Source organism: Erinaceus europaeus, chromosome 17 (assembly GCF_950295315.1).
Source record: "Erinaceus europaeus chromosome 17, mEriEur2.1, whole genome shotgun sequence".
In the NCBI taxonomy this organism is placed as follows: domain Eukaryota; kingdom Metazoa; phylum Chordata; class Mammalia; order Eulipotyphla; family Erinaceidae; genus Erinaceus; species Erinaceus europaeus.
This window is the reverse complement of record NC_080178.1, coordinates 24496732-24517932: the sequence shown is the minus strand read 5'-3', so window position 1 is coordinate 24517932 and position 21201 is coordinate 24496732. Positions and strand designations below refer to the sequence as shown.

Genomic DNA, 21201 nt, shown 5'->3' with positions numbered 1-21201 from the left:
CCCACAGTCCATTGGATACTATTCATCCCCCCCCCCCCCATCCAGCTCCCTTTACTAGTTTCAGTCATGTATCAGACTATCAGGGTCTGTTGCTGTGTAATTTCATCTGTTCTCTTGCTTTGCTTAATTATGTGTCATATTTGAGAAGTATGGGGGCCAGCTGGTGACATGGGGAGCATGGGATGGTTCACTTGATAGAACAGCATGTTATAATGCACAAGAACTGGAATTCAGGTTCAAGCCCATGGTCCCCACCTGCAGGTAGAAGGCTTCACAAGATGTGTTGCAGATGTCTGTCTTTCCCTGTCCCTCTCTATCTCCCCATCTCTCTTGATTTCTATCTCTATCCAATAAATAAATAAATTATATATTGCCTTCTGGGTTATTGCTGGGGCTCGGTGCCTGAACTACAAATCCACAGCTCCTGGAGGCGATTTTTTCTCATTTGTTGCCATTGTTGTTTATCGTTGTTGTTGTTATTGTTGTTGTTATTGCTGTCATTGTTGTTGGATAGGACAGAGAGAAATCAAGAGAGGATGGGAAGACAGAGAGGGGGAGAGAAAGATAGATACTTACTGACCTGCTTCACTGCTTGAAGGGACTCCCCTGCAGTAGGGAGCCAGGGGCTTGAACTGGGATCCTTACTCCAGTCCTTGTGCTTGCACCACGTGCACTTAACCCACTGCACTACCACCTGATCCCTTAATATTATATTTTTAAAAAGAAAAATAATCTACTATTTGTTCTTATCTTTCTAATTTCGCTTATCATGGCCTTTTCCAGTTCCATCCATATTGTAGCTTAGAGACCTTTTATTAATGAAAAACTAACAGCGAATAGCTATTCTGAACACTTCATTTATACCTTCTATACTGTATTTTGTTTAACAGAAACTTCTAATCATCGTCAACTACTTTAGTATATGTAAGTGTATATTTTTTTCTATAGCACCTCTGAGGCAGAATAATTCTATTTGTCTGATTCTGTAATCATCTTTGTTGAATAGCAAGTAGACTCTTTGAAGATGAAAAGATTTTTATACTTGAACTATATGGTGGGGAGGTCCCAAAGAGCCTTCATGTTTTTGATATTCACTAATCTGAGAACACATTATCACATCCACCTTCGAAAAATCTCATTTGGTCCATAATGAGAGTGAGGCTTGGGGGCTCTTTGATATATGCTTTTCTATGCACAGGGCACTGATTTTGTCTCGTGACTGTACAATCTCATTTGTCTGCTGGTTCCTTTCATTCCCTTCTGAAACCTTTGAAACAGGGAATGCCACTTGTTTTCTCATGCTGGCTGTGTGTGGTTTCCAGTATATAAACTCTTCTATGGATTGGTTGTATGAATGTCTTTCTATCTTGTGTTCACTGAATACATGGTACATAATTTTTTTCCCTTCTCTCTGTCTCTAATCCAGGATTGTTTCAGTGTCCTTAATTTAATTACAACCACATACTTTATTTTGCTATATAAGTTAATAACTTGGGTTCTGAAATTTAGGACATGGGCATCTTTGGTGAGGCAGTTGCATCTCTACCTTACTTAAAAAACAGAGATTAGGGGGTCGGCGGTAGTGCAGCAGGTTAAGCGCACGTGGCACAAAGCGCAAGGACCGGCATAAGGATCCCGGTTCGAGCCCCTGGCTCCCCACCTGCAGGGGGAGTCACTTCACAGGTGGTGAAGCAGGTCTGCAGGTGTCTATCTTTCTCTACCCCTCTCTGTCTTCCCCTTTTCTCTCCAATTCTCTCTGTCCTATCTAACAACAACATCAACAACCATAATAACTACGACAACAATGGCAACAAAAAGGGAAAAATAAATATAAAAATACCCAGAGATTATTATTTTCCAGAAAGTTAGTTGCCAAATATTTACCGGTCCACAATCTCCATAGCACTCAGCACTTGGGTAGATTGATGGGGAAGACAATTACCCTTCTCTTTGAAATGCAAGCTCGAAGCTAATATTCTCAGAATTCTCGTTGTGTAGGTGAATTTCTAAGATTTAAAGTTTTAGAAAGTGTGTATCATCACCATTATCTAGCCTCTAAACTCCTGTGAAGCTTCTATCAAGACCCAGGCTGAAAACTGAAGGATACAGTAACACCCTTCTGAAGTGTAAACTTTTACTTCTCTGCTTTACTCTCCTTCATCAGCCACTGAATTTACCTTGTTTTGGATGAAAACACTTGCTTACATGTTATTATTTATTCATCTAGAAACCGTTTATCAAATAAACTTTATATGTCTCCGGGGCCTTAGTACTGGATGAAGGCAAGCTTTTGGATTTAACAAGACTTTCTCTCCCTCTCTCTCTCTCAAAAAAGAAGAAAAAAAGTCTCTCGCAAATCAAAAAGCTTTACTTTTAAGATTCCATTTATATCTAAGTTTCAAAATTTTGTTTTGAACCTCAAAGCCAATAAATGCTGTTTTTTGCTATATCCCTCTAACGCAGTGACAGCCACTGAATAATAAATGTGTAGAGGGTCACCAGGCAACTAGAATCTAATATAGCACTTTTCATCTTTCAACATTGATAATAACGTGCTACAACATATATCAAACTGGGGAGCAGGTGGGAGAGATAATACATGCAGTTGGGAAGAGGGGAGGTTAGTGAGGGATATAAGGTCAGTGGCCTTTCCTGGCACTGGAAGGACTGAGTTAGGCCAAGATGACTGTTTGGGTTTAGGTGATAATAATAATATCAGTGATGAGCAGACCTGCACAGAAGGAGGGAGAACTCAGCGGTGTGCTAAAGGGGACATTTATGTGGAGAAGTCTCTGGGATATGGGCTAGCTAAGGTGTTGAAGAAATTTTCTGATCTCAGACTTCCTAGTACTTGTTACTAGAAATCCTACAAATTGTTACCTTTTAAAATTTTTAATACCCTTTATTAATTTTTTTTGTCCCCAGGGTTATTAATGGAGCTCGGTGCCTGCACTATGAATCCACGGCTGCTGGAGGCCACTTTTTCCATTTTGTTGCCATTGTTGTTATTATTGTTCTTATTGTTGTTGTTGTTGGATAAGACAGAGAGAAATTGAGAGAGGAGGGGAAGACAGTGGGGGAGAGAAAGATAGAAACCTGCAGACCTGCTGTGAAGCAATATCCCTGCAGGTGGGGAGCGGGGGCTGGAATCAGGATCCTTATGCCCTTCCTTGCGCTACTGCCCAGCCCCCTAATGCATAAGTTTTACATTTAAATACTCCTTGAAGTTTGGGATGAAGGAGACACACACTGGACACTGCCATAACTAGGGATGTCGTATGTGTGTGTCCCCACCTGGCCTCTTCTGGTTAATTGTATGGTGACTGGTTATGGTTCGAGTCTCTCCACCCTGGGATGCATCTAATCTCAGGGCCCTGACAACTGGCTAGGGTTCTTCTCCACCTGCCTATTTGCTATACTAAGGCTTTCAAGGAGAGACCAAAGAGTTAGGACCACATTTCTAGTCCCGAGAAAGCAGCCCTGGGGACATGCTATAAACTGTGAGAGTTGAGTGGAGGAGTATGCCCATGCCTGCAGTGCAGCCTGGAACCCAAAGAACATCTGAGTTCTACAAAAGCAGGAAAATACCTTTGTAGAGCACACTTGACCACCATTATGCATATAATGAGGAGATGTTATACATTATACACAGATACTTCCTAAATCAACATTGTGAAGCATCTCTGGTGCCATTTCTATCTCATACACAAAATAGACCTTACTGTAGATGGAAATTATTTTGTAAGTAGTTTACTTTGGATGTTTTATATGTTTATGTTTCATTTATCATTCCAACATTTAGCTCATTTGGGAATAGTGGGAATATTTGTGTGTGTGTGTCTGTGTATGCATGACATATGGTGGTGTACATGTGTATGCATGTGATACATATGTGAGGTGTGTGCATATGCTTTGTGGTGATGTACCTGTATGTTAGCACAACGTGTGATGTGTGTGCAGGTTTTGTGTATATAAGGGAGTAGACGTTTTATGGAAAAGCATAGTCTGAGGAGGAAAGTGTTGGGGGGGAAGTCAGCTTTCTGTGTATGCGTGGATATGGCATGACCCTTGCCCGGTATAAGCATGATATATGGTGTTTGTGTCCATAACACACTGAGCTTCCACTGTGCTGTTGATCAGTACCAGCTCCAGAGCTTGATTACCTACACTGGTAACTGGATCCATCACAGGAGCACATGACTAAACTTTTATGTGCCTTACCTTCTTTATCTCCAAAAAGAAGGTAGTGAAAGCATTGACATCCAAGACATGTGAGTTTCTACACATCAGACACGGAAACAATGCCTAGCAAATAGATGACAAGCAATAATAGTCACTTGCTGTTGTGTGGGCCCATCAAGGATGCTCCATTTCCCGGGTGCTGTTTAGAGGTCTCTGTGCCCTTTCTGCAGGATGATGGTCCTTTTGAAGTAGCAAGCAGTGACAGTTTATTATAGAACCGTTAGATCCAAACTAACAGAGGAGAGTTTTCTTCTTCATGTCCTTGCTGATCTCCAGCATTACCTCTCATCTTTGAAATCGCTGTAAATTCTGACAGCACACAAAATCTTGAGCTGCTTGGGTTTTCAGAAACCTGCCTCTGCTGATGAAGGATAGAGGCCGTATTCCAGCATGGTCCAGCAAGAGGTAAAAACTGACATTTTATAAGTACACTGGGTGGGTGGCTATCAAATATTAACCATAAACACTACTGAATTTTAGTAGTAGCATATATTCGGTAACCTGCAATGAGTTAGCTGCTTGTGAAATTTTCATTTGAACAGAGAAAACTGGCTATGAAAACACCTGTATTTCTTCTTTTTATATTTTGCAATTTGTTTTCTTTTAATTTTATTAGAGATATATTGATTTACAAAATTACATTCTTACAGGGGTATAATTCCACACCGTTTCCACCAAAAGAGTTCTGAATCTTCATTCTCCCCACTGCAAGCCACTACAGTACCCTCAAGGTTGTAGACAGGAGCCAACCATCATCTCTACAACTATTTGTATAAATTTGTACATAATTTCCCCCTTTTGCCTCCAGGTCTCTTCCTCTATTCCCCTCCAAGCCACTCAGGATACCATTACTATATCCAAATGTCCCTTTCCTTTTTCCCCCCTCTCTGGGTGCTGAGGGAGCTGGAGTTCAGAGCCTTCTTATCCTCTTCCTCCTATTGCTTCTCCCCCACTGGGAATATGGATCAAGGTTGCTTTTGGGGTGAAGAGGGTAGGAGCTCTGGCTTCTGTAATTGCTTTTTTGTTAGACATGGGCATTAGGCAGGTTGATCTGTACCCACCAGCCTATTTCTGTCTTTCCCTAGTGAGCTAGAGCTCTCTGGAGTTGTGGGTTTTTAGGACACACTGGGAGGTCCTCTGCCCAGAGTAGTCAGGATGGAATCATGTTAGCATCTTCAACTTGATATCAAGTCTGGATTGCAGGACATAAAGTGTGAGACAAAATGTTTAGTGAACAGGAACCAAAAAGTAGGAATAGAGCAGATGAGATTTGGGATGTTAGGGTAGAAGAAAGCTAGGAAGTCCACTTTAGGAATGTTCCTAGGGGCACACAACTAGGGTAGACTTGCTTGAATTTTCTACCTAGCCTGAAGTTGGATAAAAATATTGTCTGAGAGAATGGTGTCAGAGTAGAGAAAAGGGGTAGAAAATTGGATTAGAGCAGTGAGTAGCTCCCATTCTTGAAAAAATTCTGTGGCTAGAATTAACTATTTATCTCCATCCACCTGACCCAGAGCGTACATATATGCTTAGCTCACAGCTCATGGTTACAGGTAGGAACATTACAGGCTGCACTCATTTCAGGACCAGTCTTCCTTGAGTGGCAGGGCAGAATACCCCAGCTTCTCTTTGAAGACACTGGGATTGATCCTACCATCACTGCTTTATGGTGAGGGCAAGGTCCTTGGAAGGCCCACAAGATGGTTTATTACGACATTCCTGATGGAAGTGATGAGTGGTGGTGGAGAGAGGGATCCATTAGCAGTCTAGGCCCATCAGATTTGTGTGGGAATCCAAGGATGGGGGCCGGGTGATGGCACACCAGGTTAAGTTCCCACATTATAGTGCTCAAAAGCATGGGTTCAAGGCCCCAGCCCCCACGTGCAGGGGAAAACAGTGGTGAAGCAGGGCTGCAGGTGTCTCTCTGTATGTCTCCCTCTCTCTGTCTCCTCTTCCTCTCTCAATTTATCTTGTGTCTATCCAATAAGCAATATATATATATATGGATTCCCTGACTAGGGGCCCAGGTGATGAGGTGAATATTTGTATTTCTTTCTAGAGTGTACGGGAGCACCTTAGGCAGGCAGTTTAAAGTCTGACAATCAGTGTGTACAGCAAGAAGTCAAGGGTTGAGAAAAACTCATTTCTCCTCATTTTCACCTTATCCAGAGAGGTTTCTAGGTTATGTATAGTGAAATCCCACTTGGGAAGCACTTTGTAAATGTAAGTATCATATTGTCTAGATTATCAGTGAGAGAACAGCAAATTAATCATAGAGACTTTTATATATTTGTATCTGGAAAAATGCACCAGGAATCCAGTGTAAAATATTTGTATATATCCCATCAAATATAATCAACCCTTGTTCATTTTTATTCTTAACACTTAAATTATTTTTAAATTCTCTAGATTGTAAGGTTGACTTGGAGAGCAATTTGCCTGTCTTCTGTAGTGCCCCTTAGAATATACCTAAAATAGGGAGCCAGGCGGTAGCGCAGCGGGTTAAGCACAGGTGGTGCTAAGTGCAAGGACCGGCATGAGGATCCCGGTTCGAGCCCCCGGCTCCCCACCTGCAGGGGAGTCGCTTCACAGGCGGTGAAGCAGATCTGCAGGTGTCTGTCTTTCTCTCCTCCTCTCTGTCTTCCCCTCCTCTCTCCATTTCTCTCTGTCCTATCCAACAACGACGACATCAACTACAACAACAATAAAAAGACAACAAGGGCAACAAAAGGGAAGATAAATAAATAAAATTACAAAAAATATATTTAAAAAAAGAATATACCTAAAATAGACCTACTAACTGTTTCCCAAATGGATACCCCAAATACTCATATACAATATTCTTGCCGTTAGGTTCATGACTAGTCAACAATTTGTTCTTCTTTATATTGTAACTGTTTTTTAGTCACCAGGTTTCACATGATACTATGATGCCAACCAGATCTCCCTCAGCAAACGACCTCACTGATGTCTCCTGGAGCCTTGCCTCCCCTGATCCCTGCCCCACTAGGGAAAGAGAGAGATTGGTTGGGAGTATGGATTGACCTGTCACTGCCCATGTTCAGTGGGGAAGCAATTACAGAAGCCAGACCTTTTACCTTCTGCACCGCATAATGATCCTGGATCTATATTCCCTGGAGGATAAAGAATAGGGAAGCTCTCAAGGGAGGGGATTGGATACAGAGTTCAGGGGGGTGAGAATTGTGTGGAATTGTACCCCCCCCATACCTTATAGTCTTGTAAATATTTCCTCTATCCTGAATAGTAATGGTGATAGTGGGCATCCCTGTCTAGTACCTGATCTGAGGGAAAATGCTTCCAGTTTTTCACCATTGATTATGATGTTGTTTTGCTACATATAGACTCCACTGTCTTCAGGAATTTTCCACCTATTCCCGTTTTTTGTAGTGTTTTGATGTGGTGGGTCACATTGATTGATTTACATATATTAAACTAACCTTGTATCCCTTGTATAAACCCCACTTTGTCATGATGAACAATCTTTTTAATATACTGTTGTATCCAGTTGGCTAGAATTTTGTTCAATATTTTAGCATCTATGTTCATCAGAGTTATTTGTGTATAGTTTTCCTTTTTGGTTATGTCCCTGTCTGCTTTTGGTGTCAGAGTAATGTTGGCTTCATAAAAGCTGGAAGGGAGTATTTCAGTGTCTTCAATCTTCTGGATGACTTTTAAAAGCAGATGTATTATCTCTTCCTTGAAGGTTTTGTAGCATTCATTTGTAAAACCACCTGGTCCAGGACTTTTATTCTTGGGAAGGTTTTTGATAACTGTTTCAATTTTGTTAGCTGTGATGGGCCTGTTCATATTATCTAGTTCCTCTTTATTTAATTTTGGAAGTAAGTAAGTATCGAGGAACTTGTCCATTTCTTCCAGGTTCTCTAGCTTGGTGGTATATAGTTGTTCATAGAAGCCTCACATGACATGTTGAAATTCTGTGGTGTCTGCTGTGATATCTCCTATTTCATTTATGATCTGATTTATTTGACTCTTCTCCCTTTTTTGTTTTGTGAGTCTGGCTAAAGGTTTGTTGATTTTGTTCACTCTTTCAAAGAACCAACATTTACTTTCATTGATCTGTCGTGTCAGATATGAGAATAGCTGTTCCTGCCCTTTTTTTGTGGGCCATTGGCTTGTATGATAGTTTTCCATCCTTTCACTTTGAGTCTGGGTTTGTCTTGTTGAGTTAGGTGGGTTTCCTTTAGACAGCATATTGTTGGGTTGTGTTTTCTGATCCATCTTCCTACTCTGTGTCTTTCAATAGGTGAATTCAGGCCATTGACATTTATTGATATCAAAGATTGAAGATATTTTAATGTCATTCTTGTAGAGTTTTAGTGTTCTGATAGATGTCCTATTTATGGTGGTCTGACTGTTTATAGGAGACCTTTCAGAACTTTTTTCAGGGCAGCCTTGGTGATAGTTGAGTCTTTCAACTGTTGCTTGTTTGAGAAGGTTTTTATGCCTCCATTAGTCTGAATGACAGTCTAGCAGGATACAGTATTCTTGGGTGAAAGCCTTTCTCATTGAGCACTTCTTCTTCTTCTAGTGTTTGCCCTTCTTCCGTAGCCAGTCAACAGCATCAGGTTGAGCCTGATGTAAAGTTTTGAGACCTCCTTTGAATCTGGAGAGGTGGCAGTCGTTGACTATGTGGGTCATAGTCTGTCTGTAGCCGCAGGGGCAGTTCGGGTCGTCTCTGGCTCCCCAGCGTTGGAACATAGCGGTGCACCAGCCATGGCCTGTTCGATAGCAATTGAGGAGGGCCCAATCATAACGTGCTAGGTCAAAGCCGGGTTGACGCTTGCAGGGGTCTGTGATGAGGTGTTTGTTCTTTACCTCAGCTGACTGCCAACTCTGTTTCCAAGAGTCTGGAACAGAGAAGTTCAGTGTAGGCGTAGGGGACCAGATTGGGTGACGAGATGTCAAGCGTTGGACAGGGTGGGCGAAGATATCCACGTATATTGGCAGGTCCGGTCGAGCGTTAAATCTTGCCATTCTCTTCTGGCCTGTAGTGTTTGTGTGGAGAAGTCTGCTGCTAATCATATGGGTTTTCCTCTGTAGGTGACTCTTTGTTTTTTTCTTGTAGCCATCAGCATCCTTTCTTTATCCTTATTCATTTTCATTCTAAATATGATGTGTCTTGGTGTCTTTAATTCTGGGTTAATTCGTTTTGGGACCCTCTGGGCTTCTTGAACTTTTATGTCTTTGATGTTTTTAGACTAGAGAAGTTCTCAGCTATTATGGCCTGAAGAATGCTTTCTTCCCCTCCCTTTCTTCCTCTGTTAAGCCAATAATGCGTATATTATTTCTTTGTAGTCATCCCATAGGTCTCTCTCGTTGTTTTCAGTGTCTCTTAATCTCTTTTTGAGATCTCTTCTTTTTTAGTAGTCTCTAATTTGTCCTCGATTTTTTGCTAATTCTGTCTTCAGCCTCATTTATTCTATTCTCTCTCCCCTTTACTGTTTTCTGGAGTTCATCTAGTTTGTTACCCTGTTCTCATACTGTTTTAGCTTGTTCAGCTAGTTGTGTTCTTTGCTCAGCTATTTCAGCTTTCAGCTCTCTAATAACCTTGAGATAATTAATGTTTTCTTCCAGAGTCTCATTTATTGTTTCTGCATTTCTGATGACAATTCTTTCAAACTCTTTACTCCCTCCTGTGATTATTTCCTTAACTAGTGTTTGGATGTTGACCTCATTATTTTGTGCTTCAACGTTTGGGGAGCTTTTAGCTGGACTCTTTTCCTGGTTCATATCTCCAATATTTCTTCTCGTCTGTTTAACCATTCTATATAGTAGGTTATGAGGTCCCTCTGTTTTCAAATTACTAATCACTCCTGCTTGGATTGACTTGTGTCTAAGTCCAATATTTCCATTTTATAAATAAAAACTTATAAAACAAAGAAGAATATACAGACTGTCTATCAGTGATAACCTCTGGGTGAAAGGCTGAATGGGCATTTGCATTTTTGTATTTTCTTAAAATATTAAATAGAGGCACTGATTTCTTTAAAAATCAGAAAGGTCAAGAAATTTTTCTTTAAAAGTATAGTTTATTTATTTTTCTGTTTACTAAAGCCCATGTTCCAAGTCTAATTTGCTCCAGATTCTTGCTACCACAGAAACTTGGTGCTTTAATGTTTGAGAAGTATCCAGATAATTTCTTATGCTTCACTTTTATGGGGTTGAGTATTATGGAGCCTAAGAAGGAAAACCCCATTTCTTGACAATCTTTTTTCTCCTTGTATACTTGTTAAACAGTATAAGTAACACTGAAAACTTACACTTGGTTTGTTCTCTGTTAAAGATAATGCTCGGGGTCTCCAGGTCAAGGAAGTATGATTGGTGGGATTTTGTAGAATAATGATAATTCTTCGAAGTTTAAGGTCTTGTATATTTTATCTAATGTATTTGTTCAAAATTCTACCTTTCTAGATTTAGTAAGAATGAATGAGAGTTTTAGAGCCATTGTCTTCACCCCATGATGGAATTAAGTTAAGGTGCAAATGACAGTTTTTGGATCTTGAGCTGATATTTAAACCTTTGCTACAGGTTTTGTCATCCAGCCATTAAAGGGTTAGAAATTTTGAAATTTAATCTATAATACAGTCATTTCATACCTTAGGCCAGTGGGTTTTATAGCTTAATAACTAAGTACTAAAATAACCTCTGATGTGACTTTTAGTCTTTCTTTGTGTCAGACACTGGCCCAAACTTCTTATTTAAATGACGATATCTAATTAATTAAGTTATTAATTAATTTGTTATTAGTGATTTAATAATGATTGACAAGATTGTGGGATAAGTCCAGACAATTCTCACTACCAGAGTTCCATATCACATCCCCTCCATAGGAAGTTTTCCTGTTCTTTATCCCTTTGGGAGTATGGACCAAAGATCTTTATGGGGTACAGAAAGTGGGAGGTCTGATTTCTCTAATTGCTTCTCTGTTGGACTTGGGCATTAACAGGTTGATCCATATCCTCAGCCTGTTTCTATCTTTCCCTAGTTGGGTAGGGCTCTGGAGAGATGGGGTTCCAGGACATATTAATGAGGTTGTCCACTCTGGGAAGTTAGGTTGGCATCATGGTTGCATCTGTAACTGGGTGGCTAAAATGCATTTATATACTAAGAACATTTTTAAAAAATAATCAAGAGCTACACTCTGCCCTGATCCAGTTTTCTAGTCCTGTTTCCAACTGTGACACCAGCTTCCCAGACAGTACTTTCACCTCGCCTGAATTTTAGCTGTTGGTCTCAGGCAAAAATGAGTAAAGTCTTTGAATATACTTAAAATAGGCTTCCAGAGCTTCTTCCAACATGTCAACCTCAAATCTGATCTGCTATATTCTTACCTCATTTAACTCTTTTAACCACCTTTGAAATGGGTATCATTATTAGCCCCCTTTTAGAGGATGATACACCTGCAATTTATGAATGATTATATACATAACTGTGGACATTAAGTGATACAACTTAGATACACAGTCAGCTCTTTCTTGCTTTTGGGATTAAGAAACTCTTTTCCTAGACTACAATTTGAGACTGACTTCCATTTTGTCTTTTATCATCCTTTAGTAACACCATTAAAAGAACAGTCCAACTTTTGCACAGTCTTGGTCCCTCTGGCTGCTGGGTGGCCTTATTGATGTCACCTTTTACAAGGTGGCTTAGCTAGCATTATTCTGGAACGGTTGGTTACTTTATGGTGACGTTTACCAATGGCAAGAGGGGTATTATACGGTAAGAGTTAATAAGGCCAACTTTGTTGTATTAACAATATTAATACTTTTGTGTTTCTAAATTACACTGTTCAGGCTTATATGTGTGAACTTGCTCTTCTGTTTTGATAGTTTAGAGAATCATAGGACCTCATCTAGGAGTTGTGGGAAATGTTGGTTTAATTAGACTGTAGATGACCAAATATTACATTAGCTGGATAAATATATTTTTGCTAAGATTACACAACTCTAAAAGGAACAGATTCATTTGATTTTACTTTATAGCTTTAATATTTAAAAAGAAAAGTAGGATGTCTCTAGTTATGAACATGTATTTCACTAGCTAGAATTTTCTACTTCTTCCTGAAGTCATTGTTACTCAGGGCAACAAGAGGTAACTTGTTTGTAATAGCCTGCCCATATAATGATGGTGAAGTAGAACAATTAATTTTTCAACATAAAATATCAGGGAGTGAACACAGGCCACCAAATAAAATAAATTAATCATTTAAGTATTGAAAAAGAGGCATGCAGAGGAGTTAATTGCAGGGATCTGAAAGTCAGCACTCTAATCCGATTAAATATGTAAATTGAGCAGTCGTGTTCATTTTCAGTGTCCTTTGGGCTAATGATTAAATGATGGAATTAGAAGTTAATTGCTAGGTAGTGGACAGCTTGTCTAGAAAACACTGCCTCCCTTCACCAGTTGTTTTATGGTCCTGCTATTTTTTTCTGTTTCTTTCTTTTTTTCTTTTCTTTTCTTTTTTTCTTTTTGACTTGGCTATGGAGGAATGAGAAGAAATATATACCATGAACAAATTGCTGTCTTCCTCCTTCTTTTCTCTGACACGACAGTCAAAATGAGAGAATATTTCTCCTTGAGGACAGTGCTATATTGCTACTTGACTTGTAATAAGCGGCAGGAGAATAGCAGTAGAGAAAGATGAAAACTAAGTCTTAGCAGCCTTGCTCCTGGTCGGAAAGCAAATGTCTGGGTCAACTTGAGCCTGTGCTTCTTAATGGAAATAGCCCTTCCATATTTGCATTAGCCTGAAATCGTGAAATACTGTCTAAACAGTGCACCTGGGACATCCCACATCCCTTTATTTGTCATCTTTACTTATTTAACCAATTGTATTCCTAAGTCTTTTTTTTTCTAAATGACTCTGTGATGAAAAATGGAATGCTATGCGATGTAGGTTTTGCTAATAATTTGACTGTATGACTGTAGTTGTGTATTGACAAGTAGTAGGGAGTAAAATGATAGAGTAAGTTAATGAATTTTGTTGTAATTCTTATTTAAGCATCTGAAGTTCAGTTTCTTGGCTTTATAAAATACCTATTAAGTAAGATAATTATGCAATGAACACTTAGTTTTTATTTATTATTATTATTTTTTTAACCGGAGCACTGATCAGCTCTGGTTTTTTGGTGGTGCTGGGGATTGAACCTGGGACTTTGGAGTCTCAGGCAAAAGAGTCTCTTTGCATAACCATTATGATATATACTCCCACCTCCCACCCCTCCCCAAAGACACACTTATTTTGGTTTTCATGATGTGGAAAAATACTAATCCCAGCTCAAACATTACCTTTATCATGATGAGGATGATGATATCCACTCCAGACAGAGCACTTTCTTCTCCGTCAGATAGTTATACATTTGGTTTGTGCGCTGGAATTCTGAGGCATATTATAATGTCCTTCAAGATTTTTCTGTCCCAGTAGAAATCAGAAGTGATCAAGAAATCTGAGCTCAAGTTTATGTAGTGTCTTAGGGCAGAGAGCTCACCCATTTTCTGCACAACTTCTTGATGAGATAGTTTCACTTTCTTCCCAGCTTTTGAAGACTTTGAAATTGACTTTGGAATCGATTCAACAAATTTATCCAGTAATGCTTCCCCAAAAGTAAGTTTCACTAAAAGGCAGAAAACATTTGGGAAAGCTAATTTCTCTAGAATGACTCCATCTAAATCTAACTCTGCAAGTGATCTGGTTTCTATTCTTTGGAGTTTATATTGTCCCTCTGATACTGTATATTTCAACTCTTCATTTTCCCACTGTACCAATGCAATTTTGTAGGGTTGATTTCTGTGGTTTTTCTTTAACTTGCATCAAATGCTTCATAGTTTTGACTGGCATATTTAAAAAAATGAAAAAAAAAAACAAACTCCCTTCTGCCTACCTTTCTTGAAGTAAATAAAATCTTTAAAAAAATGACTCTTTTATTTCCAAGCAAATCATGGGGCCTTCAAATAACCTGACAGATGTAGGTAAGGATTTATGATAATAGAATTATGATTCTAAATATTTAGCCACAGAGTTTTACTAAATGTACAAAGAACACACCCTGCCATGACCTATGTTCTTAGCATTTGTAATTCATTTCTGTAACAGTGGTGGAAGATCTCACAACACAATTGCCACTGGATAATGCACACAATGCACACAGTTTATTAATCACTTAGATTTTTATTTACTTTTTGAGAAATCATACTCAAGTATCACAAAAATAGTACATTTGACCCAGAGTCCCTTGTAAGTGGGAAAACATTCTGTTCACCAACTCTTTTCAAGCCCAGAAATTTGATAAGGTGATCCCTGCTGTAGGGCAGACAAAGACCTGCCTGTCTGTGATAATTCACTGTAGAGACAAGAAGCTTTGGTTTGATTTCCTTTTTCCTTTGAGCCCTTTCCTTTTCTGCATCACAACATCCCGTGGGATGACCTTCATCTGTAGTTATTAAATTCACCAGCTTATCAGACTCACCAGGAAAAAAAAAAGCTATATTTCTAATATACCATCTCAGAAGAGTCAGAGTGGGTAGAGTCCACAACAAACCCTCCCCCTAGGCTGAAGTTTGGTGACTACAGTCCTGCATTCACATTGAACCTGCTTTTCAAGTCACAGCACCAGAAATTCCATTTCTCAAGAGAAAGCCAAAGTACAAAGAAAGTATTTAATGGAAGATTCCTGTGGATCTTTGCATTTTGAGAACTTAATGGTTTTTTAATAACAAGACAATAAAATTTTCTCCGATCCCTTGGCCATCTTTTATCCACGCTATAAAATATACTCCCCAGCCCTTGTATATTGGTAGCCCAGTCAGAAGAGGTTTCTATGGGCAAACTGTTGTTGAATTTCATTCCTGTCTTTTTGAGGTTTATGAGGATTTTCTTTAGTGAAACATTCTGGACGGGAGCTTAACCATAACCCCTCCCCCTCACTCTTCCATGATATGTTGAGCAAGGGACCCAAGTTCAGATAGTGCTAAGTAGACAGTGTAACTGTGGGAATTTTTCAGCTGGATAATACCGGACTGGATAAAATTCACTTTCTCCAGCTTGTTGGAGGAAGAAATATTATAGGCTTTAAGAGAAAGGAAGAAACTGATATAGAGGCAGAACCATCAGGCTTTCAACAGATCTCTCAACACAATCCCAAGAAGCAAGGAGGGAATGGAATGACATTTATGTAATATTAAAAGAGAAAAACTACCACTCATGTGTACAGTATCCTGCTGAACTATACTTTAAGTATGAAGGAGAAAAAAAGCTTCCCAAACATAGAAAAACTGAAGGAGTTCATCACCACCATCCCCATCTTGCAAGAACCATTGAAAGAAAAAGAAGTGAAGTACAGGAAAAGAAGTAAAGGAACTCTAACCTCAAAGAAGATAATCTGAAGTAAAATATAATTGGGTACACAAACAATAGCAAAAATAAATAAATAAACATATAGGAAAAGAGATGGCAGAAAGGACAGAGTGGTATCACCAATGTTGGTGAACCAAGGTCAACTATCAAAGACTAAACACCAACAGAAACTCTTAAATCTTAATCTTTTCCTCACCTTCATTTGAAGCAGAAGGAAAAGTACTAGATGAGATGAATTAGGAAGAAAATGATGAAGATAGGATATATTCATGTAAATGGAACTTGGGAGACATAATTAAAACAGGAGAACACAGAATGAAACCTGGATTTGGGTAGTAGAGAGGCTTACTGTACCAAAGCAAGGGACTTTACGGAGAGATGGTTATAGGGAGTCTGGGGACATATGATGTTTGCAGTCCTTGATGGTGGTGGTGGGGGGGTTGGTAAGAGTATGAAGCTAACACCTGTTACACAAAACTGAGAAACCATACACATGGATAAACAAAGGTGCTATAATTCATTATCTCCCTAACAAAAATATTTTAAAATCCTTCATGCATGCATAACCCAATTTTTATTCATATTTGAAAGTGAGTGAGGGGGAGGGAGGAGAGGGTGAGTGAGAGAGAGAGACACACAAAGAAAAGAAACACCAAAGCATCATAGTAACACCCATAGTTCCTTTGGTGCTAGCTTTAGTGTTGTTGTGTGATAATAGAGACAAAACCCAGAGCCTCACATAGTAAATCATATGGCCTGTCTGTTGAATCATCTCCCAAGTCCTCTAAACACATTTCAAAATGTTTAAATTTGCTATCAGGTTTTGGATAATGCTATTGTACATGCCTGACTTATCCAAGTCCAATTTCTCAGCAGCCTTTGTTGATTCCAGAACTACTTAGAATATGGACAAGGGAACCAATAGTATCACTGCCTGTTCAAATAGTTCTGAGTCCCCAGGACCTTTCTCTCATGTTCAGATGAGAGAAAAGGCAGATGAGACCAAAAACTTGAATCAATCATATAGAGGGAAGGACAGCCAGGTAGAGCAAGAAAGGCTTAAGGAGTCAAAGGAAAGGCAGGTTCTCCACATCTACTGTCCAATCTGATTATCCTTCCTGCATCAACTAGAATTGAAGTTGATCATTGTGGAAAACTGTCAGCCCTGCCGAACATTTCTGCTTTACTCCCTAATATTTCTTTTGTGCTTACGTGGGAGGAAATAAATAGGAATATGGTTAACTTATGATCATTTTGATTTGGAGTTTGAGGGATTTTTCAAGTAATGAAAAAAATCTGTCCTCCTGGGAAAAAACACTGCTTGGAGAAAAATGAATTGAAAATCCCTAAGAAAGAACCTACTGCTAAAGACAATTTCACTCCTAAAACTACACAAAGCTCAGAGGATAATGCCCTCCAGGAGCTATAAATAGTAAGGAGAAAAGAGGGGGGAAGACAGGCTGAGGGGCAAAGAAGCAAGTCAAGTCATGTGGGAATTATGAGAACAAAATCACCAAATTTTTATGATTTGCTTATATGTTCAGATCCAAGCTGGGATTCCCAGGTGGAATTATAACCTTCTCCCAAAAATATGTTGACATTGTGTTGACACTGATTCAGGGTGCTTTTATTTGCAGAGAGGATTATGCAATTAGTTAAGATGAGGTCATTCTGGAGTAAGGTGACTGACATTTTAAAAAATATTTTATTTATAAAAAGGAAACACTGAAAAAACCATAGGTTAAGAGGAGTACAACTCCACACAATTCCTACCACCAGAACTCCACATCCCATCTCCTCCCCTGATAGCTTCCTTATTCTTTATCCCCCAGGGAGAATGGACCCAGGGTCATTATGGGGTGCAGAAGATGGAAGGTCTGGCTCCTGTAATTGCTTGCCCACTGAACATGGGCATTGACAGGTCCATCCATACACCCAGCCTGTCTCTCTATCCCTAGTGTGGCAGGGCTCTGTGGAGGTAGGGCTCCAGGACATATTGTTGGGGTCATCTGCCCAGTGAAGTCTGGTTGGCATCATGTTAGCATCTGGAAACTGGTGGCTGAAAAAAAGAGTTAACATATAAAGCCAAACATATTGTTGACTAATCATGAACCTAATGGCTGGAATAGTACCAATGAAGAGTGGGGGGTCTCCGTTTTGTAGATAGCTAGTAGGACTATTTTAGTTACATTCCAAAGGCCCCATGACTATACTAGTTTCTTCCAGAGCCTGACCTGTGATATGCAAGTGGACCCAGGTTATTGTCTGGGGATATGGTGTCATGGCTGGAAAAAGGGCTGGAAAGCTGAATCAAGGAAGAGAGTAGCTCCCAGATATGGGAAAGGTGTATAAATATTGTTTACTGTAGAACCCATTGTAATGATTAGCACTCTGGACTCTGACTGACATACTTTTAAGAAGAGGCCTACATGCAAGCACAGTTACATGAAGAAAGCCATATAACAGTGAAGGCAGAGATTGGCATCATGCAGCTATAAGCCAAGACAGTGATAATTTGTCAGCAAACTATGAGGAAAAAAAATCAGGAAGAAATCCCCTATAGGTTTCAGGTTAGCATGGATGGACCTGTGAGTACATTAGTTTCATACCAAGCTCCAGAAGTATGAGGCAATAAAATTATTGCATTGATGGAAAAGTCATGACACATTTTTCTGTGTCCTTTTTTTTATGAAAAAAAATGTCATTACTTTTCTAACAACATGTTGTTTAAGTCACCCAGCTGCAGTATTTTGCTCAAGAAAGCCTAGAAAATCAGTACACGTGAGCCAGGTGGTAGCATACCAAGTTAAGCACAGACAGTGCAAAGCACAGTGCCCATGACCTGTGCAACGATCCCGGTTCGAGCTCCCAGCTCCCCACCTGCAAAGCGGTCGCTCCACAAGTGGTGAAACAGGTCTGCAGGTATCTGTCTTTCTCTTCCCCCTCTCTGCCTTCCTTTTCTCTCTCAAATTCTCTCTGTCCTACCCAACAACAATAATAGCAGCAACAAAAATAATAATAACATCAACAACAACAATGGAAAAAAGTTGGTCCCCAGGCGTAGTGCTAGCACTGAGTCCCAGTGATAAACCTGGAGGCAAAATAATAATAATACACTTTTTTAATGTAAGATGATTCTAAATATTATTGGCCAGATAAAGAGTCTAGAAAAGGGACTTTCCAGGTGTAACTGTTGTGTGTTCACTCTAGTGCAGGAATGTGTGACTATATATATGCAATATGTGTGTGCACAATATGTGTATATAATATGCATATTCACATATAATTTGATTGTATACCCCAAAGAAAGAAGACAAAAATACAACATAGTAAGTTAAAAGAATTTTTCTGCCAGTCAGTATTGTCTAAATAACCATACGGCAATTACCAGTTTCAGAAAACTGGATCTTAAATAAAATTATAGAACAATATTTCCCAAGGGCGATCTACACTTTTTAAAAAGTCATTTCAAGGCAATTTTGTACCTTAGGACCATGAATCTGAGCATGCATAAAAAAGCAGTATGTTGTCAGTGGGTTAACATTCTAACAGTAAATAAAGAATACTAGCAATAATTGGCTTAAGATTTATCTGACTGAGGTTCAGATGTTCACTAAAATCAATGTCTATTTTATAATTGTAGGCAAGTTATTTCTTCTCCACTACCAGTTTACTATAGTCAAAATAAGGATGTGTAAATCACTATCATTTATTTTGATGGGACATCTGAGGGCTAACTAGGAATTGACTGCTCTAGGTTGGGATGAAAGAGGCTCAGCATCAAGCTGCAAGTGAGAACCGCATTGTCTTGCTTTTGGACAATGTGACTTAAGTTACTCAGTGTTGCCTCAGTGTTGGGATCAGTAGTTTTGACTTCTTTACAACTTCTATTCCTATCTTTTGACTGTTGCTTAGACTAAGAAAGTTTTCTGCAATAATGTCTTAGAATGTATACTCGACTCCTCTCTTTTCTACCTTAGGTCTCCCAGTGACTTAACTATTTTTCTTCTGATGAAATCTGCTGTTTTACATACACAGTTGCTTCATTTTTCATAAACCTTTCTTCTTCATCGGCTTTGCACTCAAGAGTGTGCTCTTGTTCTCCAGCCCTGTTATTCTCTCCTCAAGTTAGTTTACTCTGAATGCAAGGCCTTTTAAGTAGGATTTCATGTTAATAAGTCTTTATTCTGATATTTCCTTTCAGAATTCTCTTTGTGAAGTTCCTAGCTCTCTGGTTTCCTTAATTTCTATTCATATGTTATTGTTGGTGTCGTGAATCATTTTAAGTAATAGCTTCCTGAAATCAATCTCAGGCATGTTTCCCAGTTATGATATGCATATCCATATTTCAGTTGTAGATTGTTTCTGTACACTGGCAGGTGACGATATAGCTATATTATTTATGGATGTTGTAGTGGTGGTGTTGAGGGAATCCAGACAGTTTTCCCTAGTTTTTGGTTCTGGTTAGAATGAGTCTTCAATGGACAGTAAATGTCCCAAGATGGAGGCATCCCTTCCCTTTTCCACTATTTTTCTCAATTCCCTACCCCAGGTAGTTTTTCTTAGTAGTTTGGGGTCACACTGTGTCTGATTTTTTTCAGGCTATTCTGGTTTCTGTCTGCCTTATTTGGCAGGCAGTCTTGGGTTTTCCCCATACTACTGCTTGCCAGCAGTTGCTGCAACATATCTGGGGCCCCAGTTGTCTTTCCCCAGCTGGTGTTATCACTTGGGATAACCTTTGCCACCATGGTAATCTCCCCTGCCACTATGTGCTCACCTGGTCTATTAACTTTGTATGTTGTGCTGTGAGGTGCCAGATTGTTCTTATTTAATATTTTTTGTTTTGTTTTCGTTTAGGTTGTGAGTTTGCTTTCAAAAGCTTGAAGTCTTGCTTAACTTTCTAGTATCCCCGGCATTGGGCATTTAAGAATGAAAAGCAGCCAAGATCAAAACATGTTTCTAAATATTGTCTCTTATTCTGTAACAAAACGTCTATTTTATTCACATTTGTTCCCCTCTGTGTCTCTGCTTCCGAGTATTTTGATACTGATTTCCTCTTCTAAGTAGGAGTCTCTCTTCTTTGGTCCCAGGTAGTCATCTTTGCTTGATCTTAACCCTTTGAGTCTGTCTCTTCCTCTAGATTTTGAGGATGCTCCATCTCGCTCTCACCCCCTAGTTTAGTGCAACAGGAAAATAACATTGGGTTTTAGTGGAAAGTAATAGTTTCCAGCTTGTTCCATACGTAGACAACTCTTTCTATCCTTAGAAGCCTGCCCACCTCCAGAGAAGATGCACTATGAACCCGTTTATTTACAGGTGTTGTGGCACATACAGGAAGCTTCTGTACTAGTTGTTAACGCCTCAGGGGCCTCAGTCTCAGAAATGGGAATCACAGACTCAAAACACCCAGTGTATCTTTTTACAGGGTGCCAGTTTCCGGCTGGCCGTCCTTTGAATCATAATGTCTATTAGGTGAAAAGCCATTATTCATCCATTCATCCATCCATCTATCCATTCATTCATCCATTGCAATTTTCCTTTTTCCAAACTTTGAACAGGCACTA

The 21201-nt window shown here is 39.4% G+C and overlaps 1 pseudogene; it reads right to left on the bottom strand.

Annotated features, from left to right (window-relative positions):
* Positions 1 to 4462: 4462 nt before the first annotated feature.
* LOC132533697 (required for meiotic nuclear division protein 1 homolog) lies at positions 4463 to 21121 on the bottom strand (annotated as a pseudogene).
* Between the last annotated feature and the right edge of the window lie 80 nt (positions 21122 to 21201).